Source organism: Macaca thibetana, chromosome 7, assembly GCF_024542745.1.
Source record: "Macaca thibetana thibetana isolate TM-01 chromosome 7, ASM2454274v1, whole genome shotgun sequence".
In the NCBI taxonomy this organism is placed as follows: Eukaryota; Metazoa; Chordata; class Mammalia; order Primates; family Cercopithecidae; genus Macaca; species Macaca thibetana.
The window spans coordinates 18002761-18025725 of record NC_065584.1 but is presented as its reverse complement, the minus strand read 5'-3'; the positions used below and the strand labels follow the sequence as shown (position 1 = coordinate 18025725).

At 43.3% G+C, this 22965-nt stretch overlaps 2 protein-coding genes across 8 annotated transcripts in view; one reads left to right on the top strand and one right to left on the bottom strand.

Annotated features, from left to right (window-relative positions):
• The window catches only part of FOXN3 (forkhead box N3), a 467440-nt gene extending 451794 nt beyond the window's left edge, over nt 1-15646 (bottom strand). For 5 of the 7 annotated variants that reach the window (XM_050799104.1, XM_050799105.1, XM_050799106.1 and 2 more), the window contains exon 1: nt 15507-15624. The gene's annotated coding sequence lies outside the window, so the exon portion shown is untranslated. Of the gene's footprint in view, nt 1-15506 lie in introns of all 7 variants that reach the window. The other 2 variants (XM_050799096.1, XM_050799098.1) reach the window with 2 other exon arrangements.
• The window catches only part of PSMC1 (proteasome 26S subunit, ATPase 1), a 1015066-nt gene that overhangs the window by 344522 nt on the left and 647579 nt on the right, over nt 1-22965 (top strand). The gene's annotated exons all lie outside the window — the stretch shown is intronic.

Here is a 22965-nt window from a genome sequence, read left to right as displayed (position 1 = left end):
TAATATTATTAAAGAAAAAATACAAAGAGAAGGAAGGATGTAAGTTTCTTTTCTGGTAGTATGGCAGAGTAAGTACCTGTCCAATCATCCAACTGAAAACAACCAAACATGCCGGACAAAATATTTTCTCAAAAATAGTTTGAAACATATTCATGAGTTCACACACAAAAAAATAAGGCACACTCTGAACAGAATGCTTATATTAGTTTTCACCTTGAAGGCATTTAACAAACTGGGAGAACCTGAGCTTCTGTTTTTACAACTTAGCAGGACACAGGGGAAAGCAGATAAACTTGGTGACATTTACAAAGGCCCACCAAGATAGAGTGTAGAATAAGAGGCATCCAGCTACAGAGAGGACTTTAAACTGCCTGTCTCAAAAATAAGTGCTATGTAGAAATGGAAAAGTCTTTACTAAAAATGTGTAACCACAAGGTAGCCCTCACAAGAGTTTACAGGACAAACTGATTACCTGTTTTGTCCCCAAAACCTCAAGTTGAGAATTTTAAGTCCTTGCCTTTGCAGGTTGATAATGATCCCAGGAACCTGACAAAAAACAAATGCAAATTCTAGAGAAACTCACTTTCAACTCCAAAGATAAAGAGTTGATAAAGAATTCCCACTAATAAAGTTTCCAAAAACAAAGCAAAACAAAACAGAGAGAGAGAGAGAGAGAAACAAAGCACCATGAACAACAACCAGGGAAAACAATAGAGAGGAGAACCAGGCCAACAAACACTTCGAACTTTAAAATGATCAGACACAGAACATAAAATATTGTTTAAATAAATAACAGGGAACAAGTATATAAGAATTGAGCTAGATCAGATAGATTAGACACAGGAAACCAGAGGGAAAAAAAAACTGAATAAATTATCTAGACTGCAGCACATAGAAATACAGAGATAGAAAAGATGACAGAGAAGCTAAAACATAGAAAAGACAGAACAGAGGTCTAACATATGCTTAATCTCAAATCTGGAATTAGATGAGAAAGAGTACAGAGCAAGAACTGCAGTCTAAGAATCTTCCAGTTCTGATGAGAAAACCAATCCACAAAATGATAAAGCCGCAAAACCCCCAAGCAAAATAAACACATAAAAATAAATTGGCATCCGAACACTTCATGATAAAATTGCCAAACACCAAAAATAAAGAAAATATCTTTAAAAACAGTCGTAAAGTACTCTTGAAGAAACGATACCTTCAACACAAATGGCAATAAGACTTAGCATTGATTTATCAGCAGTGGAAGTCAGAAAACAATTGAGCATCTTTAATACGCTGAGAGAAAATAACCGTAATTTTATACCTGGCAAAAATATATTTTATACCTAGCAAGATTCTATTTGAAGAACAAGGGGGAAATGGACATTTTTCCAGTGAACAATAGCTGAAAGAGTTGTCCATCAATTTATCCTCACTAAATGAAACCTAAGAGAAGTGATGAAGGGGTGGGTTGGGGGAAGGAATTACAAGCCAAGAATGTAGTAAACATATGGGTAAATCTGAACAAACATTTCTGGTTTAAAATAATATGTAATCTGTGAGATTAAAAAAAAAGATAAAACTAAAACACTGGGCAAAATCGAAACCTAAATTAGTGGAGCAGTGACTGGAGTTAAGTGGTCTAAGGTCCTTGCATTGTTTGAGAGGTAAGGAAAGATACTAATTGGCTTTAGGCTTTGATAAGTATGCATGCTAAAATTTCTAAAGAACTACTAGAAAAGGATCTAGAAATAAAATATCTAGAGGACCACTAAGTGAATTATAAAAAAAGAAATACGGAAGAGGCATGAAAAATGGAAATAAAATGAAGGAATAAATTAGAATGTACATGTAATTACAATAAATATAAATGCATTATGTATTTCAGTTAAAAGACAATTATTTTTAGACTTCACAAAACAATATCCAGCTACATTGTACATGTCATATATAAAAAATGCAGCTTAAATATTAGGACACGAATTTATTTATATTAGAAAAAATATATTATGTTTTTATTAACATATTAGAAACGAAAACTTCACAAGTAATTAAGCTGTCAGAAAAATAGAAGTTTTTTACTCTATTAGACACAAAACTGTAAGAAGAATAAAGATACAAACAGAAATTAAAAAGAGGCTGAACGCAGTAGCTCACACTTGTAATAACAGCACTTTGAGAGACTAATGCAGGAGGATCCGTTGAGCCCAGGAATTCGAGACCAGCCTGGACAATATAGCAAGACCCCATCTCTACTAAAAAGTAAAAAAACCAGCCAGGTGTGGTAGTGCCCCATATAGTTTTAAATGATAATATGTAATCTATGAGATTAAAAAAACAGTAAGCAAGCATATAAATGATATCACAAATGAAAAACTGTGATGGCATAGAGATTAAAAATAAGAATTAGAGGCTATTATAAACAATCACTATGCCTCCTAATGTTAAAACTGAGATGAAATCAACAAATTCCTAGAAATGCATAAATTGATAAAATGGATTCAAAAAGCAATAGAATACCAGATTAGTCTTACTATAAAATAAATTGAATTAGTAGTTGCAATCTTCCTAAAAGAAAATACCACTTCCAGGCCGGGCGCGGTGGCTCAAGCCTGTAATCCCAGCACTTTGGGAGGCCGAGACGGGCGGATCACAAGGTCAGGAGATCGAGACCATCCTGGCTAACACAGCGAAACCCCGTCTCTACTAAAAACACAAAAAATTAGCCGGGCGAGGTGGCGGCGCCTGTGGTCCCAGCTACTCGGGAGGCTGAGGCAGGAGAATGGCGGGCACCCGGGAGGCGGAGCTTGCAGTGAGCTGAGATCTGGCCACTGCACTCCAGCCTGGGCGACAGAGCGAGACTCCGTCTCAAAAAAAAAAAAAAAAAAAAAAAAAAAAAAAGAAAATACCACTTCCAGATAAACAGATGACTACTATCAGAAGTTAACTACTATTTTGAGGTATACATAATTCTAGTCTTATACAGACTATGCCAGACAATAGAAAAACTCTTTGACTTATTTTAAAAGAATAGAAAAACATTGATACCAAAATTTGATAAGATCAAGATTGAGCATTGAAGCCAGTAAAAAAAAAAAACTGATAAGAGAATTATAGGACTTCTCACACCTGAACATATGTATCTAATATATGTGCAAAATTTGGAGTGTGTGTGTGTAGTATAAAAATAAAACTGTAGTCAGGCACAGTGGCTCACACTTGTAATCCCAGCACTTGGGGGGGCCGAGGAGGGTGGAGCAGCTGAGGTCAGGAGTTCGAGACCAGCCTGGCCAACATGGCAAAACCCCAACTCTACTAAAAGTACAAAAATTAGCTGGGTGCAGTGGCGCATGCCTGTAATCCCAACTGCTCAGGAGACTGAGACAGGGGAAGCTTGAACCTGGGAGGCGGAGGTTGCAGTGCGCCGAGATTGCACCACTGCACTCCAGCCTGGGCGACAAGAGTGAGACTCAGTCTCAAAAAAATAAAATAAAATAAAAAAATAAAACTGTATAGCTACCTCACACTATACACAAAAAACAATTCTGGGTTGACTGAAGACTGAAATATAGCAGCCAAACAGGTACTTCGTAAGTGGAGAAACATGTACGACCAATAAACATAAGATGTTTAAGCTTATTAATAACCAAGAAAATTAAAATTAAAATGACAATGAGATTATTTCACACCTAATAAATTGGCAAAAATGTTAAAGTCTGACAATATTTTTGGGGTTTTTTTTTTTTTCTTTTTTTTTTTTGAGACGGAGTCTCGCTCTGTCCCCCGGGCCGGAGTGCAGTGGTGTGATTTCAGCTCACTGCAAGCTCCGCCTCCCAGGTTCACACTATTCTCCTGCCTCAGCCTCCCGAGAAGCTGGGACTACAGGTGCCTGCCACCACGCCCGGGTAATTTTTTGTATTTTTAGTAGAGACAGGGTTCCACCGTGTTAGCCAGGATGGTCTCGATCTCCTGACCGCATGATCCGCCTGCCTCAGCCTCCCAAAGTGCTGGGATTATAGGCGTGAGCCACCGCGCCCAGCCAAGTCTGACAATATTAAATATCAGTGAGAACATGAAATAACAGAGACACTTAATGTTGGTGAGGGTGTTAACTCGTACAGCCACCTTTGCAAACAGAAGGCATTAAGATGCTGGAGAACAGTGAGCTTGCCTCAAGATCTGTTGTGGCCAGCAGAGGGGACCCCATTCAAATACCACCAAGTCAGTGGCTGGATAGAGGGAGTGGCTAAGACTCAAGTTTAGGTGAGGCCAGGTGGCTCATGCCTGCAATTCTAGCACTTTGGGAGGCCCAGGCGGGCGGATCACTTGAGGTCAGGAGTTCAAGACCAGCCTGGCCAACATGGTGAAACCCTGTTGGGTTTCACTAAAATACAAAAAATGAGCTGGGTGTGGTGGTGCATGTCTGTAATCCCAGCTACTCAGGAGGCTGAAGCAGGAGAATCGCTTGGACCCGGGAGATGGCGGTTGCAATCAGCCAAGATCGCCCCACTGCACTCCAGCCTGGATGACAGAGCGAGATCCTGTCTTGAAAAAAAAAAAAAGACTCAAGTTTGCTGCCCATGGGCACAGAGGTGGGACCTAGTCAGCAGGGAGTGCCACATAAATTCTGATAAAGCCAAGAGGATGACCAGGCTAACATATTTAGCAAACCGTGGATCACTTATTGGAACCAAACCAATCTTTCTTTCTCTAAAATAGAATGGAGTAAGTCAAGCTGGATTAAGTGTAGCAAGAATGACTAAATCTTGTAAAATTTATGCTTCAACTATACATGCTATCTTTTTTTTTTTTTAGACAGAGTATCACTGTCACCACACTGGAGTGCAGTGGTGCAATCTCGGCTCACTGCAACATCCGCCTTCCAAGTTCAAGCGATTCTCCTGCCTGGGCCACCCAAGTAGCTGGGACTACAGGCACACACCACCACATCCAGCTAATTTTTGTATCTTTAAGTAGAGATGGGCTTTCACCATGTTGGCCAGGATGGGCTCAATCTCCTTTTTTTTTTTTTTTTTTTTTTTTTTTTGAGAGGGAGTCTGCTCTGTTGCCCAGGCTGGAGTGCAGTGGCGCGATCTCGGCTCACTGCAAGCTCCGCCTCCCAGGTTCACGCCATTCTCCTGCCTCAGCCTCCCGAGTAGCTGGGACTACAGGCGTCCGCCACCACGCCCGACAAATTTTTTGTATTTTTTTAGTAGAGACGGAGTTTCACCATGTTAGCCAGGATGGTCTCGATCTCCTGACCTCGTGATCCCCCCACCTCAGCCTCCCAAAGTGCGGGGATTACAGGCATGGGCCACCTGGGCCACGGCGCCCAGCCTATATATGCTATATTATAAAAACTGTAGTTTCATCTATCCACAGTATACATACATATATGTGGTGTACACAATATATCTATATCTTACTGTAGGTCTTTGAAAAGCACTAGACTAGACTATGTGTTATAAAACCACAGACTTCAACTTCTAATATAGCTAAACAAGCAGCTCCCAGAAGGCAAGAAACCTTGCCTCCAAGACCAGAGGCCACCGAGCCTAGGGACCCTGAGTTTGTTCCTCCTTCATAAGAAATAAACGCAAGGGCAAGGTTGACATTCCTTCCCACATACACTGTCATAGGCCAATAACTGGGGGTGGGGTAGGCGAGACAACCTGGGGGAATAAGCACTGTTTTCCTAGGAAGACTAGAATTATCTTAAGGAACTGTTTGGATTAGCAGATCCAACTAAGTTTTTTAATGGGTGTGATCAAAAGTTATTCTTTCTCTTGACGATCAATGGCTGTGTGTTGGGGAGGAAGGCTCACTGTAGACAAAATGAACAAACTGCATTTTCTCTGCACATTGGAGTTTTCCAATGAATGAAAGTGGTGACCGCACAACATGGAGGAAGAAGGTTGTGGCCGGGGAACAAGATGCACAAAGGCTGGGGAGCTAAAAGGACCACAGCAAGTTCAGGGGTGAAGAGACACCGACTAGATCCTGGGGCATTCTCTGAGCAGTAATAAGTGGGGCAAGATTCTAAAAGAACTTGAAAGTTAGGCAGAAAAAGAGAGACTTGGTAGACTGGGCAACGAGAAGTCATCAAGGTTCTTTTTTGAGACAGGGTCTCGCTCTGTCACCCAAGCTGGAGTGCAGTGGCACAATCTTGGCTCACTGCAGCCTCAACCTCCCAAGCTCAAGTAATCCTCCCACATCAAGCCTCCCGAGTAGCTGGAACCACAGGTGCACAACACCACACCCAGCTAATTTTTGTATTTTGTAGAGATGGGGTTTCGCCATGTTGCCCAGACTGGCATCAAGGTTCTTAGTAGACAAGGAACACAACAACATTGACAACATAACAATAAAAATAGCTACAATAATTTGAGTTGCAACCACGTGCCAGGCTCCGTGCCAAGTGCTGTTCAGGGACTCATGATTTAGTCCTCCCAATAATCTTTTCAGGATTTCCACATTACTGAGTTTTATTTCCATAGTACTTATGGAAATACTACCTAAGGCTTGAGTCTTAGATTAAGTAACTCGCCTAAAGTCACACAGCTGTTAAGTGGCAAGAGGGGGTCTGAGAACAGGAAGCCTAGCTTCAAAGCCCGTATTTCAAGAGAGTTTTAGGGACAGAAGTCTTCCAGAGCACAATCAAGGTCACTCGTAGTTTTTTTGGAGGGAAGCACCAGTAAAAGTTGTGGAGATGAACAGGGGGTGGATTTTAAAGAAAGCAACAAGAAGCCCTGGGGTGTAAAACGAGGGGGGGGGTCCAAGTTTTCGAGCCTGGGAAATAAGGATCATGGTTGTAACCAGGGGAGAAAAAAATGGCGGCCCTTATGGATAATGTCTGCCTGAATGCTTACCTCTGAACTTGTGCCACTCCTCCTGTTCCCATTTTTCACACTGAAAAACCACTCTGCCAGGATCTTCATGTTGAAACTTAAAGGTACTATCAAAAATGATTATTCTAAAACATCTATAGTTGCAAAACTGTAGAAGGAGCTGAAGAGGAAAGAGTGGGTAGCAGAACCTGCTGATGGCCTGGCCACGTGGCTTTCAGGCTTTACCATCTCAGGGCATGCCAGCCAACTGCCAGCTGCTACGAATGGCATCAGGAAGTTCCTGAGAACCTTCTCTGGCTGAAGACTACTCTGACAGCTTTCATAGATCTCAAGTACTGGGATCAACATGCCCTGAGAGCAGTCTTCAACCCATGACTGAAAGCAGAGTGGCTGGCATCGGCGCCCCACGTGCCCTAGTGCGGCTGAGTTCCACCACCTGCAGTGGATCTGATGGGATCTCACGACTGGCTGCCTTCCCTTCCTCATTTCCCTCTCCTGCACCTACTGGTGTCTTCCTGGGACGGTCTCCCAAGTAAACCATCCACCCTTCAATCCTCCTTGCAGGGTCTGTTTCTAAATGAAAACCAAAGGCATAATATCTCCAGGAAGGATCTCAGGAAGGTGGCACTTCAGTCTGTCTCTATCTGCTTAGAATATGAACTTCAAAAGAGCCACATTTGGAGATATTTCCAGTTAAGAAGCCCATGAGAGTTACAGAACAGGGGATAGTCTGTCTGGGAATGATTTCTTCACCCTCGTATGCCTATCATAGGGGCACAGCTCCTGGTATGCAGTAGGTGCCTGATAATTGCTCACTGAATGAACGTGAGGACGATTTGTTTCCCCCAATTTGTGCATATGTCTTTGGCATTTTCCTTGATGAATTCTTTAAAATAATTTCATACATGTGAAATATGTGAAATCAGACCTGTGAAATATTAATTAGTTCCATCCAGTTCTGATCATTCACCTGATCTCTTTAAGAGAATGAGAAAAGCAGCAGACACATGTTTCACTGAAAATGTCTACATCTGTTCCATGGCCAGTTCCAGCTGCTCACATGTATACGAGGCACAGTGGCATACCCAGTGATGATTTAATTTGTAAGTGTCCCCTATACTCTATGAAAACATCAAGCTGAACCCCACCCTAACTTGGTCTCTGCAGACTTTGTATGATTTAGGGGTAGAGGGGAGCCCCTAAAAGAACACTGAAAATCTTGCTGATCTGCTGACTTAAGTCAGTTTTTTCTTATTCTGAAAGAAATCAAGGTGATGTCAGTGTATCTGCACACCTGAGTTTGTCGAGCCATTCAGACCAAGTGTAAAAGTGAGTGTTGTCTAGGAAGTCTGTTTTGTGTATTAGACATGCTGCCAGTTATACCCAGTTAGACTGGGTATAATCTTTGGGTAATTCTGGAATTAGGACTTTTCATTTACCAAGTAGGTAAATGTGCTCAGGGGTGGATGAAGAGAAAATCAAAAGGTGAAGACAAATAAAAATAATCACTGACAAGGGATCTAAAAAGCCCCTTCCATCACTAATGGTCAGACGTGAGAACACAGAATGTCGAGAAGTAAAATCCTATTTCCGGTGGGAATTACAGCAAATATTCCCCAACCCATCCTGCATATTTTTTCCCCCCTGAAGGGAACTCCATTTTCAGTGTGGAAGGGGAAGTCTTCAACCCTGGGATAGAAACAGTCAGAGGAACAGTTGTGAGGTGGTCAGTCTCGGGGGAAAGCCTGGGATTTGGAGTCAGGGGACTAGACAGTGAGAACTATTAATAGGCGGGTACCAAAGAATGCGTGACTCTGGGAACACAGTTGCCTTGGTTTCTTAATCTGTAGAATGGGACATTAATGCATCTTCTCATTAGGTATTAGTAGCAGTATTATTAAGTTAATATGAGAACCAAATAAAATAATGCAGACAGCAGCATCTGATAAACGAAGGCCCCTCGCTAGTATGATGTGATTTTTCTGTATCACCCAGTACTGCCACACTTCCCCAGAAGTGTCAAGAGGCCATTCCAAATACTGAATCTAGCCACAAGAAACATGATGGCCTTAATTTAGAGACATTTATTAAATAGTCATTATAGAGTCACTGTTTTATTTTAAAGGCTGCAAAAGGATTCAGTTTGCTGAGTTAGGAAATTTCAGAGAGCAACAAGATCTCTTAAACTGGCTGGGTGTGGTGGTTTGCACCTGTAATCCCAGCACTTTGGGAGGCCGAGGTAGGAGGATCACTTGAGTTTGGGAGTTTCAGACCAGTCTGGGGAGCATAGGGAGACCCCATCTCTACAAAAATAAATAATTAGCCAGGCATGGTGGTACACAAGTGGCTGTCGTCCCAGCCACTCAGGAGGTCGAGGTGGGAAGACTGCTTGAGCCCGGGATTTCAAGGCTGCAGTGAGCCCTGACTGCACCACTGCACTTCAGCCTGGGTGACAGAGTGACAGAGTGAGACCCTGCCTCAAAAAAAAAAAAAAAGAAAGAAATCCGGGCACAGTGGCTCACGCCTGTGATCCCAGCACTTCGGGAGGCCGAGGTGGGCAGATCACAAGGTCAGGAGTTCGAGACCAGCCTGGCCAGCATGGTGAAACCCCATCTCTACTAAAAATACATTAGCCAGGTGTGGTGGCACACGCCTGTAATCCCAGCTACTCAGGAGGCTGAGGCAGGAGGATCGCTTGAACCCAGGAGGCGGAGGCTGCAGTGAGCTGAGATCGCCCAACTGCATTCCAGCCTGGGTGACAGAGCAAGATTCTGTCTCAAAAAAAAAAAAGAAAAAACTCTTACATGATCTAAAATCTAAACTTGTATAACATACTAAAATTTGTCTCCAAGTGGGACCTGCTACTCTCTGAACCTTAAGAAAGTGGCACCTGCAAAGGCACTGCAATGGTACTAGGCACACATTTGGAGAAGCCATCTGTGAGCAACTTCAGCAAGGTCCTGGTAACTGGCATGTATCCTTCAGTTTAAAAAGAAAGTCCCCCAAACCATGGGAGCTTAATGCTCACTCCCAAAGAAGCACTGCTCCATTATCATGAATACGCCCTGGGACGGTTCTGTTGGTTACACACTCATTCTTCTTTGAAATGCAGGTGGGAGGAGGAAGGAGATAGCTTTAAACAGCCTCAACATGAAAAGCATCAGTTAACACAATTCAATAGTTAACCACGATCATTTCGATCATTTCATCATTACCACAGCCAAGTATTTGGTCCTTATGCTCGTTTCATCTTTGTAAAGGAAATATTTTATATATAATTTTTTCCCAGAAAAATTGTTGGAAGATCTGTGGCTTTCTGGAAAACTTATTATTTTAATTGTCATCTCTAACCCCATGCAGGTAGTAGAAACATGGCAAGCACAATGAAAGTAACCGGGGAATGTACAGAAGGGTCTGTCCTTTCTACTTCTATAGACTTCTCAACTGAGCTGCCTCTGAGAAACAATGCAGAGAGGTTGGCTGTGGCCATGAGCAGCACAGTTCTACTATGGTTTGCCTGAATAAAGAGTCTCCTGATTTCTCACCTCCATACCAGGCATAGGTGAATCTAGTGATCGTGAAAAGCAAGAGTGGAACTGAAGGGGATTCCTCTGTTTGCCACCCCTAGAAATCCTCAATACTGACAGCTTCTGGGATGGAAGGGGGAAAACTGAGCCCGATCTCAATAATGCCATTTCAGAACAATCTCATCATTGAGGAGAGAATGTGAATATATTTGATGGTATGCAAATATCATCTGTGTGTTATCATTTTACTCAACACTCAAAACACTACTGAGTCTGCCAAGCAGATTTATATAGCTTGGCAAATTTTCATTTCATGAATGACACTTCATATGAAATTATTTTCACTGACTAATAGAATAACAGTGATAGAACAGATCTTGAGGTGGTGACAGAATAAAGCCATGTATTCCAGCAAAATTATAACCAACTAATCTCAAACATCCCCATATGATGTTCCTATAATTTATAAATAAAAGGAGCCCTGGTTTATAAGTAACCCCTAAGAATATGCCTTCCCTCTTATTATAGACTGGGCTAGGGCTCTTTCATGCTTGTGGTCAGTCATCTTTTTCTATATGTACATAGGCTTCCTAGGGTACATGTATCACATCACTAATTGCCACCTTTTCCCTACTCACTATGGGCACAAGCGGCCTCTTAAATTGTCAAGGCAAAAGTTCTCTCTTTCACTAAGAGGTTCCAGGGCTCTGCAAGCAATTCCCCAAGGTCTTCTTTAGAGAACATTTTAGAAGCAGTGGTTTGCAAACTGTGTACACGGTGGTACTGGGTTCTAGAGTGTGCCCTGGGCACAACCCAGGTGACAATAGCAGGCTCTGGGCTCCTAGTTCCCTCAGAGCAGCTCTGTTTTTATTTGACTCATACATGAGGGTCTTGCATAAGATTCTATTTGGTGCTAAGTATAAAACAAAAATGATGTCTACGAAAATGTGTGCAAACCATTGCAAGAAATGGTTCTGTCTCCCTCAGGCACTCTTAACCTCCCTCACCAGGCTGCTCTCTGCAAATGGAGGTGGATGCATTTACTTTCCTTTAAAGAAGCTTACCCTTTTCTCCTCTTCCAGAATTTGAAACATCTAGGAATTGAAGCAATTAAATATACTCATTTTCAACATTCAGAACCTAATCCAGACTTCTGCACAGCAAATCCTTTCAAAGTTAAAATTCGTTTTTCTCAAGTGTACTATAAACTGGATTTAGCCAACCCATCCCCAATTTCGATTTTTTTTTTTTTTTTTTTTGGCTATCAGCAAGAATGGCGTATACCTGACATGTATTCTTTATGGACCTTTTGTTATAAGCAATGAGAAGGATGACGCTGCCTCCTCCTCTTTACCTCTCTACACTAATCCAAAATCGACACTGGCATTTGGTTGGTATTCTGGAATAATTATGAGAAATTTGGCATAGCCATCCAAAAACAGCAGCTTCGGTGAGTATGTGAGTAACTAGCTGACAACTGAAAATGAATTGGAATGTTATTGAACATCTTGTTCATTTGTATTAGGAAAATAAGTTGCACATGGTCGTACCATGATCAATTTTCCTAATTCCAAAATCAGAAAGAAATAAACCTAAATGCCACAGGTTTGCAGAGAATCAATTGTACCCCTCCAAAGCCCCTTTCGAAATGAAGTGTTCTGAGCCAACTATTTGAAAGACAATAGAGAATGAAGGTAGATTCTAGAAACCAACAAATCCCATTCACTTCCTTCAGTTTGTAAAAACAAGCAACTGACATGTTTCCTGCCAAGGAACACACTGGTAGATAAGAAAGCTCCCTACAGGAAATCCTTGCTAAAAGAGACCAGTTGTGCCATTAAACTTAATCTTCTTTACCAAGTCCCAATCAGTTAAATATCTGGGTGATTTAGCATATATTTCATAATCCCATGTTGTCAAATATTTAACTTCTAAAGTACATATTTCTATGGCATACATGCACAATATTAAATAAACATGAAAATAGAGTTAGGATTCTTTTCCTCCCCACTCCCCATGCAATTAGTTGATGAAAATAAGGGAAATTTCCTGCTTTTTAAAAAGACCAAATTGTTAATTGAACAAGTTTTAAAACTGACCATTATTAATTAAGATAAAGCTATTCAATGCTTTAAATTGCCATGACTTGAAGGAAGACATTTCTAAATGAATATCAAGAACAGAAAATCTGAAGACTGCCATTAACAAGATTAGAAAAATATAAGGAATGTATTTGCTTTATATTTTACAAGGTTCAATGTTGATCCTCAAAGTCAAAATTTAGGACAGGGCCTCGTTGGTTATTTTTTGCTTAGCAAAATGAACCGGGGCGGGGTGGAGGCTAAGGGGAGGGGAGGTCTCCAAACTTTTTTCTATATAGTCCTCATGGAAATCATTACCAAGATACTGGAAATATTTGCAATTTTGATACTGGGAACGTCTCAATTATCCTAAAAACAAAAGCACTCTTCCCCATCCACAAAACAGTAAACTTTTCTATCATAAGTCAACTGGATAATAATAATGACAATTATGAAGCAGTTCTTATTTTCATTTAGATTTTCCTTTCCCTGGTTAGCTTCTGAGAACACCCTCTCTTATATTTCCCAAAGTACCAGGCAATCTTCATCCCTCCCCTTCACCCCCCTACCCCCACCCCCACCACCCCACACACAAACGCAGCCTTAGAGCAGGGTTCTAAAAGGCCACCAGTCTGTAAGTTCCATTGCTTGAGTTCAACTTTGAACCCTCTTGTAAACACAAACACCTCATTATAACTTCCCCAGATGACTCCTCATCCACAGGTAACATTCTAACCTTTCTGACTCTCAAAAGAGTTTTGTTCTAACAGTAGACACACAAATCAGTTTGATTCCACAATTAAGTGTTCAGATACATTGTTCTCAGCCTTCCCTTGCACAGCTCAGAGGTGGCAAAATGCAAAGTAAGCCTGGGGGCTCATCCTTGCTTTAAGGCTGTTTCCTCAAATATTTCCAATAAAAATACAGTTATGAAATCTAGGAGACCACATTTTTGGTTGTTGTTGTAAAATGACCTTGATTTGACAGGCACGATCTCAGGTTTCAACAGATGCTGTGGGAAAGCTTACAGAAGCCAACATGTTCTCCAGGCATCTGTGATGACATGCAGGTTTTGTTTTTGTTTTTGTTTCTTTTTAAGTGGTGGTCATGGTAGAGTATGTATGTGTAGTGGGGGTGGGGTGGGGTTACTCCTCTCGGTTTCCATGACAACCATGTCTCCACTCATCAGTTATTAGATACAATCCACTTCCTGTGTCTAAATTTTTAAGCCAATCAGAAAAGTGTTTATACATTTAACAACTTCTGGGACAGTGCTTCTTTAATGAAATCGCTTTAAAGGCTCAAATGAAGATGTTTACGGTTTGTGTTACAGATACAACATTGCACAATGTTTACTAATTCATATTTTTATATGGTGCAGAATGCCCTTCTTCTTGGATGTGAAATGCATTATCCTCAAAGCAGATGCCACAATCTCTTAGAATAGTGTGCAGGCTGATTTTGATTGTTTTCTTTTCATTGTCTTTTCCTTTCACTGTCACAGTTTTAGACTTAGTGCATGAAACGTGCTAATGCACAAGGCACTTAAATTATCAAAGTAATGATACAGTTAAGCATCCATCTACTGATGGTCCTTTTTAAAGACTCAAATCCAAAACCAGTTAGGAATCATTATTCTAAGTTGAACAACTTGGCATTCTACAACTTATGAGCAGAAATCATTGAGAATGTATTGTAAAGTGCTGTATCTATACGTGTAAGCTAGTAGCTTACGTCTGCAAAGAAATTTGTCACCAAAATGGCCTACTTTATCTGGATAGAAACAACAAAAAAATTAAACATAAAGGTATCTCGAGCAAACTGCACCCGAATGAAAAACCGACCCTGCAGAAATCTGTGCACAAGAGGGCTACGTGAAACTACAGCACGATTTTAAAAGAAGGTTTTGGGTGACTGTTTTCATAAGTCTCAATCTAACTGACCAATCAGTGTGAGAGTTAAAGTGGGCTCCAGTCATTCTTGCAGCCTTCAGAGCTCTGCACCCTCCGAGCTGCTCTCCTCTCCAAGGCAGAGCCGGCGATCAATGAAAAACAGGGAACAAAAGGAATATAACAGGATGTCTTCCTTAGCTAAGGAAAACGATTCCCTTTTTCCTCAATGAGCCAGTCGCACCCTGCCTACGACAGCTCCACACGGGAGCTTCCAGCAGACCAGTCCTTTCGGGTGAGGCACATTTTACATTTGCAATCATGTGTCCCAACTGCTAGCAAATGTGTCACCTTAAGCACAGCCTGTGACGGAGGGCTCCCCGAGCCCAACCAATTGAAACTAATAAATTAAATAAATTTGTAATCCCACAATTAAAAGCTCCCGAGAAAGATTGCATTTCCCTTCCCCAAATGTCATCCCGGGAGTATAAACAAAGCATGAAAAATAGTCTCTTCAGCCTTCCCAGCCGGCAATCATGGTTTTCCCCTCAAAACAATGTTTCTCCAAAAAGAGAAATCTTATTACCCTCAGTGGAAACTCATCTATAGATGTCATATCAGGATAACCCGTTACAGTATTGAAAAGAGGCTGAAACTGCCCATAGATTTGACACTGTTTATAATTGATAGCAAAACAGTTGCGACAGCAATGCTGTAAACTCTGCCCAGCCAAACAAACTCCACATTTAACACGTTCCTTCCTTGAAAATAAAAGTAACGCCCGGGGAGCCCACAGAAGTGGGCTTCCCTAAAAGTAATTAACAGAATTGCATCAATTATTTGATTATTTTTATAAATATCTATTTGTCTGCAATTTTTTTTTAATTTAAAAAGCGACTATCCACACATTCCTAAGAAACTTTTTTTTTTTTTAATGAACTTACTTTTGAGACAAAACTAATGAAAATAAGCAACTTGCCATGGCTGGATCTTTCCCATTTGGGCTGCAAGCTATAAATCAATCTGAAACCAGGTGGAAATAGGGGGGCGGACACCTACAAAAAAAAATCAAAGGGTGCCCCAAAATGCAGCAGCCTGAACACGGAGGGCTTCTCGTGGCAATGCTAAACCCGAGCAGATTAGGAGGCAGGAAATGAGCCCCATTTTCGTTACCTTCGATCGCCTGCCCCCCCGCTGCTTCTCGCGGCCGCATTGGGGGGCTGCGGCGACGCTGGACTCGCGGGTGGCCCCGCCGCCGGGTCGCGCCGTCTCCCGGCCGAGCTGCAGCAGATCGCGGCCGGAACCCCGGCTCCTGCGCCCGGCGCCCGCCCGGGGTCGGCGGCGCGGCTCCCACCCGGGCCTGGAGCCCTGCTGGGTCCTAGTGCGCGCCGCGCGCCCGCCTCGCGGCCCGGTCTGCAGCCCGCACCGAGGGCAGGCAGCTCCCAGCGCCGCGAGTCCCCGGGCGAGGCCGCCACCCCCTCGGCCCCTTGCGAAAGCGGCCGCGGGGTGTGCGGATGAACTGGAGCTTAATTTCAAATCCTGGCACAAGATGTTCAAAAGAAAGACATTGGCTCCAACTGAACTCTTAGAAGGCAGATGCTAGGATCTGCAGCCCCAGGATAAGCGTAGGGCAGTACCTAGCAGACAGAGGTTTGCCCGGTGCACTGGTGATATTGGCGGTTCACAGACGGTGAGACGCGGTACGGGATCGATAAAGATAGATTTCAAAAATATAACGCTAAAAAGAAAAAAGGTTGAAAATGCGTGTGGTTAAAACAATGTTTTAAACTGTTTTTCCCAATATTTTCCCCCTGTTGACAGGCCCTTTTGCATTTCGCTTTCTTTTACTTTATAATATGCTCTTTTAAATAACAAAGCCCCATATGGCTAAACATGTAGTCATTTGATTTTCAAAAGACCTCAAAAATTGCATCAAAATATGCACTCATGTATCTCCTAAGAAATCAACGAGAAAGAATTAATGGTGGCATATGGCGTGCCTCATAGAGAAAACTTAATTACAAATTAAAACAAATGCAAAAATTCACAAATTCAGTAAACTGAAAGTAAATTATGATCCTAGATGTATACACAAATCAGCTCGTGTACAATTAGGAAGACTGTAAATTCCAGGTTTCTCTTTCACAAAGGGGAAAGGGTGTTTGTTACATGAACTCATATCAGATTCCTCTCGTTTGCCCCTAAAAGAGCTTTCAGCAACCTCTTGGCACATTCATTTACTGCAGCCCACCTGGAAAGCAACTTTTAATCTTGCAAGTGCTCATTTAAGAGGACAATTCTATTAGCCCTTAATTCAAAATAAAAGTGCTTTAGTTTGAAAAGCCTGTTTGAAAGGCTTCAAGACTGGGAGCTTTTTTTCAGTCTTTGGTATCACCAAGTTTGAAGGTCACAATTCTGTAAAACTGCTAATAACAATGGCACTGTGGTTTACACCATAAGGAAAATCAAATATGTGCTTTCTGATTTCTATTTTTGAAGCAGAAAAAGTCCCTTTGAAAAGTACTCTTGCCCTCCCCCTTTCCAATTTTAGCTAAACAAGTGTAATGGAAGATTTTTAGTATTAATTAAACATCAAAGGCACTTTCTCTGATGCCTTGTATCCACGCAAAAAAAAACTGGTTGTCATATGTTACACTTGTCAATCTTAAATTACTTGCACATACATCTCATGAGATCTTTACCACATCTCTGTGAGAAAGCAGATACAATAATCTGCAATTTTCAAATGAGAAATTGGAGGTCCCAAAAGGTAAACTGACTTGTTCAAAAATCACATGGCTGGTGAGCAGAGCAGCTGGAATCCCATCCTGTCTCTGCTTCCAACAAGCCCTGTTTTTTGAGTGCATCACCTGGCCTCCCAACTATCTCTCTGTAAGTACTGTGGAAAATGAAGCATCTGAAACAAAAATGCAGGTAGGTTTTTTTAGTCATCATTTCTTACCTGTCTCAGAGCAGCAATTTGCCAGCAAGGAAATATGAGGCTTGTTGGAAGTATGTTAGTCTCTGCTAAAATGAGAAAGATGGCTAGGAAGACCCACCCACACTGGTCAGATTTCTGTCCTGGAGCTGCCCAGGGCAACCTGGCAGACAGAAAACTTCAAACTCTGAGGCTGAGCAATGCCTCATCCCCCGTACGTCTTTTTGCTCTTTATCAGAAATTAAGAACTGACTCCACTTGACACATGGAGGAGTAGCGTTTTCTCAAATTGAACTTGGGTTGCTATGAGCAGTCGCAGCACCGAAAGGCCTCAAAAACTCTGGAAATTCATATATAAGGTGGCCTATTCGTGGGATCCAGGGTATCTCTGTCCAGACCTGATGACCCCTGGAACTTTGATGGGTCTCTAGGACATCCCTTCTCAGCCCTCCTGCACCCATGGTAAAGTCAACACCCAGTTCTGTGTGTGGCCAACCCCTTCCTCCTCCTCTCTGCCAAAAGGAAATGTAACTTCTCTGATGATATGTCCTTAAATGCCAGCCAGGTGACGGGCTGGGTGACATTTAACTGAAAAAAAAAAAAAAAAAAAAAACAGAAACATTTCATGCTGAAAAGTGATTCATTCCTTTTCTCGTGCAGTTCACAAGGACGGGGCTAGGCATGGCTATACATTGGAAAATGTGTCTGACCTTCCTGGAAGGATTAAAGCAAAACGTACTTGATGAATTCATTTGATCCCTTTGTTGAAAACTGGTCTAATTACTTTATAGTCACACCATCCATGTGCCTGGCAAATATTGCAAATGCTCAAAGCAATCTTAGCCCCAGTAGCAAATGATGAGAAGCAATGCTGGGAAGAAATGCTGGTGGTGAGCTGAGTTCACCTCTAGCTCAAAGCTAGAGCACACCAGAAGAGGTACTGGTCAGAAGAAACTGTCATTCATTCATTCATTCATTTGTCCATCCATTCATCCAATTGTGTATGTATCAAATGTTGAGCAAGGTACTGTTCTAGGCTCTGGGTAGAAAAAATAAAGTTTTCAAGCACTCCTATCGTATGGAGCCCACAGACAGGCAAACAATTGCAGTGCAGTGGTACCAGTGGAGCCATAAAATCATGACACCGGGGATATGAGGGCAATCTGGCTGCAACATCTGTCATCCCATTGATCTCTAGGGTTGATTCAGCTGATCTGGCTGGCTAGGCAGGTGTCCCCTTTCTCCTTCACCGCTCCATCTGTGTCCCTCCTGAAACTGTGCACTCCATTGAAGAGGACGACCATCCCTGATAGAGGAGGACTGGGCTTTGGTCAAGGGTGTATGAATCGCTGTGCTCCCCTGCTAGAACCTCCAAACGGGCACTGAAATCACTGGTGCTCTATATTCAAACACCAACTGCCCTGGTCCTGGGCCAGTTGTCTTCTAAGCCATTCCAGGCCTGCCCTTTGCTCTGTGTTGCCTGTGTCTGGCAGGCTGAGTTTCACAGACGCTTGGGTCAGTTGGTTGGTGGCTGGATATGGCCAATGAAGGGGACTGGAGGAGTGGAGGAAGAAAAGAAGATAGAAGCCAGAGATCATCATTGTGTCCCTCCTGCCTTTGATGGCATCTCTAGCAGTGGCTGCATCTGGCTGAGGCTTCTGTCAGGTGACTCTAGGCCCTGGGCTCAGTAACACTGCCACTTCCTGTTAACTGTCCAGCGTGAGGACGTTCTTCGCTCTCTGCTGGGATTAGTTTCTGGGTGACTTCCCTGAAATGCATATGAGAGTGGGGAAAAGAAAGTCCCCACTGGAGAGGATATCCTGGGCAAAGGCATGAGTGGATGAAGATGCGAGGCGGGCCAGCGCACTGCCTGGGGAGTAGCGATGCTAAAGTGAAGGCTTCAGATGAGGCGGCGTCTGTAGATCCTGCTGGAGGTGCCAGCAGGATCCAGAGTCCACCGGGCTTTGAACTTGATTGTGATTTCTACATGGGAAACCCCTTTATCTCCCTTTAGCCTTTGCTTAAATGTTCCCTTCCCAATGTCTCTTCCTCCTCCTCATCCTGCTTTTTTCCTTCTTCCCTTTTCCTTACCACTTTCTGATACATTACTATTTACTTATCATTTTTATTATTCATTATCTGTTCCACCACACACACACACACACACACACACACACACACGAATAAAGTTCTACAGGGCCAGGAACCTTTGCTGTATTCAATGATAATTTACAAGAACATAAAACAGTGACTGGTACATAGTAGGTGCTCAATAAATGTTTTTAATGAATGAATAAAGTTAATAAATAAAAAGTTATTTATAGTAGTCAGAGTTCTCCAGAGAAACAGAACCAGTAGGATGTATTTATTATATATATAGAGAGAAAAGGGATTGATTATAAGGATTTGGGTCATGTGATTAAGGAGGCTGACAAGTCCCCAGATTTGCACCCAGCAAGCTGTAGGCCAAGGAGAGTCAATGGTGTAGTTCCAGTCTGAAGGCCAGCAAACTCCAGACCCAGGAAGAGCTGATGTTTCCGTTGAGTTTGAAGGCAGGAAAAACACCAATGTCCCAGCTCGAGGCAATCGGGCAGGAGGAGGTAGTCCCTCTTACTAGAGGGAGGGCTAGCCTTTTGTTCTAGTTGGGCCTTCGGCTGATTGAATGAGGCCCACTCACATTAGGGTGGGTGTCTGCTTTCTTAGCCTACCTATTCAAATGTTAATTTTTTTTTTTTTTTTTTTTTTTGAGACAGTCTTGCTCTGTCACCCAGGCTGGAGTGCAGTGGTGTGATCTTGGCTCAGTGCAACCTCTGCCTCCCGGGTTTAAGCAAGTCTCTTGCCTCAGCCTCCCAAGTAGCTGGGACTACAGACATGTACCCTCATGCCTGGCTTATGCCTGGCTTATCTTTGTATTTTTAGTAGAGATGGGGTTACGCCATGTTGGCCAGGCTGTTCTTAAACTCCTGGCCGCCTTGGCCTCCTAAAGTGCTGGGATTAGAGGCATGAGCCACTGCACCTGGCCTCAAATGTTAATCTTATCTGAAAAACACTCTTACAGACACACTCAGAATAATGGTTACCCAAATATGTGGACACCCTATGGCCCAGGCAAGTTGACACGTAAAATTAACCATCACATTGTAAAAGACCATGTTTTATCAGGATCATTCTAGAAAGTGCATGGAAGATTATTTAGATCCAAAATGTTTTAGATATCAGAAGGCAGGGTGACATATTAAGAGGTAACTATTATCCTAGTTCAGAAGCAGACCTGAAAGAATTCATCGTTGGTGGCTTCAGATGACCCTTCAGTGACCCATGGGTGATGTGTGATGTTACACACACCGAAGGCATCACATAGACACAACTCTCGGAGGAATCCATCAGAAGTGCAATGCCTAGAAAAGAACACAGTGTGGCCGGGCGCGGTGGCTCAATCCTGTAATCCCAGCACTTTGGGAGGCTGAGGCGGGCGGATCACAAGGTCAGGAGTTCGAGAACAGCCTGGCCAATATGGTGAAACCCCATCTCTACTAAAAATACAAAAATTAGCCGGGAGTGTTGGCAGACACCTGTAGTCCCAGCTACTCGGGAGCCTGAGGCAGGAGAATCGCTTGAACCCGGGAGGCGGAGGTTGTGGTGAGCCGAGATTGGGCCACTGCACTCCAGCCTGGGAGACAGAGCGAGACTCCGCCTCAAAAAAAAAAAAAAAAAAAAAGAACACAGTGGATAACTACAGGGGGTCCTGGCTGCTCTTGCAACAGGCTGAGGACAACAGTGTCCTCTGGCCACTTTAACTGCTCAGTTGCAGTAGACACAAAGCAGGGTGGCAACCTGGCTCCTTTTGGGGGGATTTCTCATTCCACGCAATGGTCCTGGTGTTGAGTGGGAACAGGCTTCTTATAGCATGACCGTAGAATTGGGCCCAGGGTGGGCACTTGGCATGCTGGGCACTTGACCCCATGCCAGGACAATTAGGGTCCTCTGAAGTTCCCTAACTGAAGCCAGGGGAAGCAAGGATCCTTCTCTTCACTTGGATTGCCAAACTTAGGTGCCACCAGTAGCCCCACCCTCAGTTTGCAGGCTCAGAAGATGGATAACTGCGCAACTATTAGCCCAAGCATGACGTTAAAACACAATGAAAGCCCAATATAAACTTTGGATTATCCAAACAAACTTTTTTCCCCTCCATCATCATAAACAGTTTAGAATAGGCTGTATATATCGCCACCATTTATATACACACAAGGATGCACCAAAATCCTCACTGTACTGGTAAGATCCCCGGAACACTCCCCAGCGTTCTAGATACAGGTGGTATCAGGTTATCCTGAAAGAAAGATTTTCCACTTGCTTCTTTGTATGCTTCCAATTGCAATAAAATGCCACCCGTCTTCACCCTATGAAGTCACAAGCCTTAACATTCCCCATGAAACCGATAGCCTCACCCTTTTACTAATGCAGGCTTAGGAGATGGTGAAATCACACGTGACTTGGATGTCATTACTTTTACCCACCCTTTTATAAGGGATTTATTGCCTCTCAGCGGTGACAGCACTAAATCAGTCCTATGAATCTATGCTTGTCAAGAGGAATGGACAAAACTCACTTTGATTCCTTTGTCTCTCCGATATCTATCACATTTATTCCTTCGTTGACCAAACCCAGCACAATCTGCCAATGGGCTTGCTTTGGCAATAGTGGCTAATGAGTGACATCTCATCCCCAGCTCTTACAGATCCAGTCGTGGAATTGCCCACAGTTTGTGTTTCTCAGACCCCCTTCTCAGTTCTGGCTCAGGCCCTTTAGGAACCATTTATCCTGGGGTCTGACTCCCAAGCAGGGCTGTGAAGAAGGCCTTGAGAGGAAAGCGTGGGGCAGAACGCTGCCAAAAAAACAGCCCAATCTGGCTCTCAGCCAACCAGCTGGCTGCTGCGTGAAGGCCTCTCCCAGCCTCTCCAGACCCTCCTTTGTCTCCCTCAGCCTCCCTTTCTCAGCTGTCTCGCCTCAGGTAATCATCCACACTCTGCACTTCCCCAGCTCTTTTTATTCCCGCATTTCAGATCACTTTACACACGTTAATTAAGCCTTAAACCACTCAGGAAAGAAAAGCAAAAGGCGCGTGGGGATGTTTGCACTGCACTCCTCCCAGCTGCTCTGGCCCGGGAGCAGGCCAGCCGCGGGCCGCCCCACTCCCACCCCGGGAGGAAGGAGAGCCGCAGAGGCTGCCGGAGACCAGGAGGGCTTCTCCTGCGACACGCAGGGTTGGGGTGTCAAGGGTGGAAACTGACTCCACACATCACAGAACACCTCGTCTCATTGAAAGGCACATGTCATTGTTATGGGACAACCTCCCATGTAGCGGTCACCTGCCACAGTTGATCCAGATGACCTTTGGAAGGTGGGTCCTGGGCAAGACGGCTGGTGAAAAGAGGCGGTCTCGGCATCACACCTGGGTTAGGTGCACTTCAGTCTGTACCGTTGTGGTCGTGATCATGGGTTTTTGAATCAGAGATGTCTTAGGTCACATCTGGGCTCTGTTGTCTCCCAGCTCAGCTGTCTTCCACATGTTGCTTTGTATCCCAGGGCCCACAGTCGTATCTGCAAAGTGCATGTGACAGTATCCACTACCCTCCCTCTACCTGGATTTTTGTGGAGGATGAAATTAGATCATGCATGCAAAGTACTGGCACG